Source organism: Schistosoma mansoni (assembly GCF_000237925.1).
Source record: "Schistosoma mansoni, WGS project CABG00000000 data, supercontig 0214, strain Puerto Rico, whole genome shotgun sequence".
Taxonomy (NCBI): domain Eukaryota; kingdom Metazoa; phylum Platyhelminthes; class Trematoda; order Strigeidida; family Schistosomatidae; genus Schistosoma; species Schistosoma mansoni.
The window spans coordinates 42,456-49,363 of NW_017386083.1; the positions used below are offsets into that span (position 1 = coordinate 42,456).

The 6,908-nt window shown below is 30.2% G+C and overlaps 1 non-coding gene across 1 annotated transcript, besides 1 other annotated feature; it reads right to left on the bottom strand.

Moving 5' to 3' along the window:
- Positions 1–239: 239 nt before the first annotated feature.
- Positions 240–306, bottom strand: Smp_tRNA_01638_Gln_TTG.1.1. The gene has a single exon. It is a non-coding gene (tRNA).
- Positions 307–5,183: 4,877 nt separating this feature from the next.
- Positions 5,184–5,204: a sequence feature (Short protein (Smp_151340, CCD60879.1) was converted to a misc_feature.).
- Between the last annotated feature and the right edge of the window lie 1,704 nt (positions 5,205–6,908).

A 6,908-nucleotide genomic window follows, 5' to 3' on the forward strand; every position in this document is an offset into this window, starting at 1 on the left:
GTACTTGTTATTTTCTTTCTTTGATCATCAGTAAATTATGCTTCAAATGAAAATAGTTTCATATCTTAAAAAAACACTTTTAATTTTACTCACTTTTCTCTTTTAATGTAATTCTGTTAAAAAAATATTTTGATCATTATAAGCAAAGATGGACAGTGGCCAGTAGTGGAATCCATGACGCGCGTTTCGTCCCACTTGGGACTCGTCAGATGGATGTACCTACACCTCAGAGTTGATGTTCATTCTGGGACTTGAACCCAGTACCTTTTGGTTCAAACACCATCGCGTTATCCACTCAGCTACTGAGTCCTGATAGCCACTTGATCCATCATAAAAGATAAAACAGATATGAGTATTTTAATTTATCTTATATACTATTTATCTTATATTTAAGTCATGTACTTATATCCTTTTTTCGTTATTTGCCTTAGTTTTTTTTATTTTCTTATTAAAATAGAGAAATAACTGTTTTCGCTTTGATTTCTTCTCTTGCCAATCAACTTATGAATTTTTTTCACCTTATGATAACATTTATTACATTATACTATTCACCTGTGTTTCAGTACTTCCGTACACTTGAAGTTGGTAATAACATGACCATCATTGTTCAATTATCTAATTATAACTGTTCATGTATATCTTTCTTTTTCAATTTCCTCAAGGATAGATTGTTCTTGTTAAACTTTAAGTTATACTTAACATGAAGCTGAATTTAGATTCTTGAATTTGGCAATGAAAAAGAATAGAAAATTAAAACACAAAGAATAGAACGGAAATATTATAATGACTAATAGGAAATGAAATATGTAATACAATTTAAATATCAATTCAGTGCGTAAAACTGATTAAAACAACAGAGAAACTCTTTCCGGATTATTTTATTTATCCTTCATGTAGTTTATTATGAACATGTGCACACTTTTTGTCTTTGAATTGATGAAAAAAGAATGAGTTTTCAATCATTCTGTTGAATGAGATTTAGTTTGCTCAATTAAGATCGAAATTTCTGTATCAGTATAGAAATTTTCAGAAAATACTGGACATTGAACATCATGGTATTTGAGTGTGAATAATAACAGATATATTTATATCATTAAGAGATCCCCTGATATAGGTTTTTTTGACAGTTTAAAATAAATACTGACAGAAAATCACCTAGAATGTTATCCACCAAATAACCTTAAACGACTTTATCTCATGCTCAACATACAAGGCTACATAAATTTTTCACTATATTATGATGCCAAAATATCATCATTGCTATATTTTGTCTTACCCTACATTGCAAATCTCATAATCTAGAAGTAAATTGAATGATGGGAATGAAACTCAATATATTTGATTTAGTTTTGAGAAAATATTACTAATCATCAATGAGAACTTTAATTTATCTTTTTAAACTGACATAACGTTTTATGTTGACAACTTGTGAGAATAACCCTGATCATTTGTTATTGTCTAGTTCAATTAAATGACTCCTAAACGTGGGATAATTCTCTTGAACTGACTAAATATTTCTCTTAATGTTCTATCTTTATTTTTTATGTTACTAGAAACAAAGTTTTATGATGCAAGGAATTAAAGTTGGTTACAATTAATCAGTAGGTAACCAGCTCTTAAATCTGAAATATTTTTTCATGTATATTTGATCATTTTAACCGCATGGAAATCATTAACACTATTCATGAACGTGACGCGGTTGATAAAACTTTGATTCTAAAGTTCAAGGGATAAAGATTTCTTATCATTTGTGGTGATTAAGTCATGAATATTGCAAAAACAAAGCAGTCATTCAAATAACCTCATGTATTGATTACGTACGTGTTACATAATTAAATTTATTTGGATCAACAGAACCAAGAAGTGTAAATGGTAATAGATTGGTTAAGTATTACAAAAATATTTCATGAAATACATAACAAAAGAATTCACATAAAATAAAAAAACAACAGACAAACAATGAATTTCAAAGTGTTCAAGAGAAATGATAAAGTTTATTAAAACATAATGATTTATAGAAAATTTGGTGAAACGCTTTCCAAAAACATCAAAAGTAATGGGTCAACGAGCTAAGAACAATCACTTGATGATGATAGACAAGAACTAAAAAGAAAAGAAAATTCAGTAAAAGTCAAAGATGAGCATTTTTATTTTTACCCAGAGATAAGAATTTATCTCACAGATAGTTGGAATATTTTCTACTTCGAAAAGTTTCGAACAATTAAATTATAGTTGAAAGCGTGAGTCAATTGAAGCTAGACCACCAGCGAAAACCTGGGAGCACTGGACGGCCGTTTCGTCCTATTGTGGGACTCCTCAGCAGCGTGCATCCACGACCTCACCCCGCGAGACTCGAGCTAAGGACCTACCAGTCTCTCACCAGAGCACTTAACCGATGCGCGCTGCTGAGGAATCACACAATAGGACGAAACGGACGTCCAGTGCTTTCGGGTTTTCCCTGGTGGTCTAGCTTCAGTTGGCTCACGCTTTAAACTATGGAAATACTAAACCTCCACAAAAACCCCTTCTGATAATTAAATTCTAGTAAATGTGAATGAAATATACGAAAAAGATTATGGAACGTTTTTTTTCAGGTATAAAACTGTTATTCACTCCTTTTTTATATTATGATACATGATATCAGAAATACAGAAAATTGGTTTTGTTTAGCTTACATGTATTCTAGAGTTTTGGTGAGAAGAGATCGTACTAGCAACTCTAGATCAAATTCTGTTGGTCAACGTTGAATTCTTGATTCATGTATAATTCTTTCTCATAGTATCAATTTCCAAATGCCTTGTTACCACTTTTTTCCATATTACTGTCAGTGAGACAAAGGACGCTCAAAACATTATATTATGTTCAGTTTCGAAGAATTTAGTCAAGAATTCACAAAACTGTTTGCTTGAATGTTTTTTACTCCTATTATAAGAAAACTGAAAGTATACGCTACTTAATTATCACAAAAAGACGACTTCAGTACAGTAGTTTCCCTTGTGTGTAGGTTCAATATTATTGCCTAATTATATATATATATATATATATATATATATATGTTTGGTTGTTTTAATTCAGCGATTAACCAACCTCATAATGCTAAGACATATTTAATTCACGTCTTTTTGACACATTTCAAGCTAGGTTATTAGACCATTGTATAATAACGTAATTTCAGGATCAGTGAGTACATAAGCTATTAATTGTCCATATTAATCATTTAAGACATTAAGACATAATAAAGTGTACTAAAGGGTGTCTCATCATAGTTTATCGCAAATGCTTTATAATAAGAGGCAACATTGTTTATATGAGAATGATTTTTAGGGTACCGTTTACATCAACTTACAAAATTCCAAATATGCCCAAATATGGTATGTCCAAGTTCAATTTAATACCTCGTATTTGGCTATACAACATTTGTACAAATCAGTCTTCAAACAGTCTCACTTTAGGATAATAAAGTGATCTATGTGTATGAAATACTGCTTAATTGGGATATTTTCATGTGAATTGATCTTGCTCATCTTACCCGTTAGCCACGTGTTTTGTATCCGTTTTTAAGTTCAAATTTGAATGAAAAATATAGTATTCCTACTACTACTGATTTCACCTTTAAACATAGACGAATATTTATCCATCAGGAATGTTTGTTTTCTTAAAAAATAGTTCTTACTTCGCCTGGCAATCTCATCCAAGCTTTGTTACTTTATTGTTCAAGCCCTATCTGTATTCAATATGAAAAGGCAATATTTTCCATGCAACTGAACACTTAAATTGCACATGCATAACCAATCAAGTTTAAAAGAAAAGAAAAACAATTAAATTTCTACTTGAACGATTTTTTAAATTTATATTGCTACAAAGACTCCTCAATACTTTAATTTGATTTCACTATGATTCTTGTATTTGTAAAGAAGTAACTAAGAATTTAACTCGAATAATGATTTTTATGTTTCTTTTTCTAAACAATACGCTTAACTTACATCATAATTTTATTAGATGTATATATTAAACTATACATTTAGTGCCTTGATATATCTTCCACTTTGATTCACATAATTTGGAAGAAGCTAAATTTAGGGACTTAATATAAGTGGAATAAAATGGTTATTGTATAAGGAGATAACGAATGAACTGGTGAGTATGTGAATGTGTATATTGTAGTCTATTATCTAAGAATAGCAACTTAATATATTTATTATCGGTGGATTGTTTAAAATTTATATATTCACAAGTTATATATTATAATTATTTAAATAGAGTCCCCCCAATTTATTTGTTATAATCTAATTCTTAGTTCCCATATTAAATTCCTAGCAATTGATTCAAGTGACTCTTTATAATCTAAGTGATTTGAGTACTAGAACGTGAGGGTTTTGGTTCTGGCTTTATTGGTAGCTGAGTAAGTTACATTATTTGTATAATTACTCATGATTCAACTAACTTGTACATCTATTCTGCTTTCCTATTAATTGATATAACTTTAACCTTTAAGAAGAATTATGCACTTCGCCGTTATGAGCAAGTGGATCATTAACTTTCAATAAATGTCACTAGGCTGTAACTAATGCGTCTGAATTTGTTTACATTCATATATTCTGTGTATTACTCAGTTTTAAGTAATCAAAACTTCTGGTGTTCTGTGCTTTGTAATAAGTGCTTGAATGTACTTATTGTTGAACTACGCATTGTAACAACTGTCTTAAAATCTATTTCTACCAATAGTCATGTTCACAGAAAATGTTCCATATAAATTAATTCAAAGTGTTCCAGTTAGATATAGTTATAGTTTTCATTTAACTCCTTTTAAATCAAAGTATTAGCAGTAGTTGTAAAATGATTTAGTATATAAAAGAGTATTTTCACTGAACTTGTAAAATATAATTGATTGGTCTATATTGAAAGCATTTATATGCATCGATTAACGTTTGTTGGGAGCTGTGATCTTCGAGTTGTCAACAGGTTGTATTAATACGAACCCAAAAGTTTAGAATAACTGTTTTTAAGTTATCATTTTGTTATTATTATATATGTTGCATTTCATTTATGTTAGTCTGTCTACTCATTGATTTTACGTTAAGATTTATAAAACTAATGTAATTGTAATTCACAAATCATTTACTGAAACAATGACTGACTACAGTACATACATCTCCCACATAGTAACAATTCAAACATTCACCCTAAATACCTAGACTTTGCATTTCACCAAATACTTCTTTTTCTTTAAAATGGCTAATGATTAATAATTATGATTACTGACTAATAAAAAACTGAGGTTGTTAATATCTCTATTTCGATTGCTCTTTACCATCAACTTTTCAAGTTATATTTTAAGTTAGAGACTTTTTCCATCGCTAAATTTCCAAGTGTTGTTTCGTTAACTATAAACTTTGGTCAAGCTACTTTTCTCAGAATATCAAGAATATGATTTTTCATAGGCAAAAAAATTATTATTAAGCCAAAGATATTCTCAAAGATTGAGTCATAAATAACAATATCTTCGTTTCACTGGTAAATGGACATTAAATCCTTATAAATGCAAGCCCCCTCGGTGCCGTATCGACATGAATAATAATGTTTACTTAATATACAAGTAGCAATTAAATGCGCGTGAAATATGTTATCGTCCAACTATGTTAAAAAATAATCTGGGATTTATCTATCAAGTTCTCCTAAAGATAACCCCAACCGCAAAACTTCTAAAATTTCTGCCACTTCCAAGCCTGAATAAAGGATAATGAAGCGTGCGGTTAGCAACCCCATCCTGCAGAAGACAATCTTGCCAAAAGAACGCTAACCAGAGGAAACCATTCGAACTATTTAGATGAACTATTTAATAAAGGATCTTCGTATAGAGGAATTATGACACTTCACTGGAAGCCCAGGTTCTGCGGAATCGGCTTCAGAAATGAATAGATGCAACGTGACGATGCTAAGAATAATTAAAACTCACTGGACACTGGCACTGTGAGGACTACAGAGGCATCACACTACTATCAACATTAGCAAAAGTCTTCAACCGAGTGTTATCGAACCGAATGAATGATTCAGTAGATACCTAAATTTGAAATCAATAGGCTGAACCTCGTAAGGATAGGTTGAGTAAGAACCACTGTTGAACAATAAATTGAATGGAACTCATTACTATGCATCAACTTCCTTGACTATGAGAAAGCATTTGACAGAGTCAATAGAAGGGTCCTATACAACCTTTTTCGATACTATGATGTACCTGAGAAGATTGTCATTGTCATACAGAATTTCGCATTCGTCTCCTAAGGTATTTAAAAGTGTATAACTAATATTCTTATCTCTCAAATGATCTCTCAAAGCTATTTGCATGGACCTCAAAATCTGGATTAATTTTAAATTTATCTACCCTCTAGGTTATATATTTTGTTTAAAAACAAATCAATATAGTGTTATTGTCAAAAAATTCATTCTTCTAACGTATCTTTGATTTGTATTTAAGATAGAAGGAACATGTGTTTCTCTGAAACTATTTAACCATAAAAAAGATAGTAATATATTTAAAAAATACGCATAAATGAATCCGAAAACTTTTAAAAAACTATGCTTCGTTTGAAAATATAATTGTAGAGTTTCTTTTTTCTCAAGTTAGATTGTCGATTCTTTTTTTCTTCAACCAATATTGGTACAGGACTATGAAATAAAAATAAATAATCAATCATTCATTTTAGATTAGCTATTTGTATTTACATTATAACTCTGGATGAATAAATCAAATACTTGAACTATACAATAATAACTGTGATTTGTAAACAAATACAGAACCATATCTGCTTAGGTGGCTTGCACTACAAAGGAAAAAGTCATAGACATTGTAGATGAGTTCAGTGAAGAAGAGATTCTTGTTTAAATACTCAATCTCACTATAGTTTTAT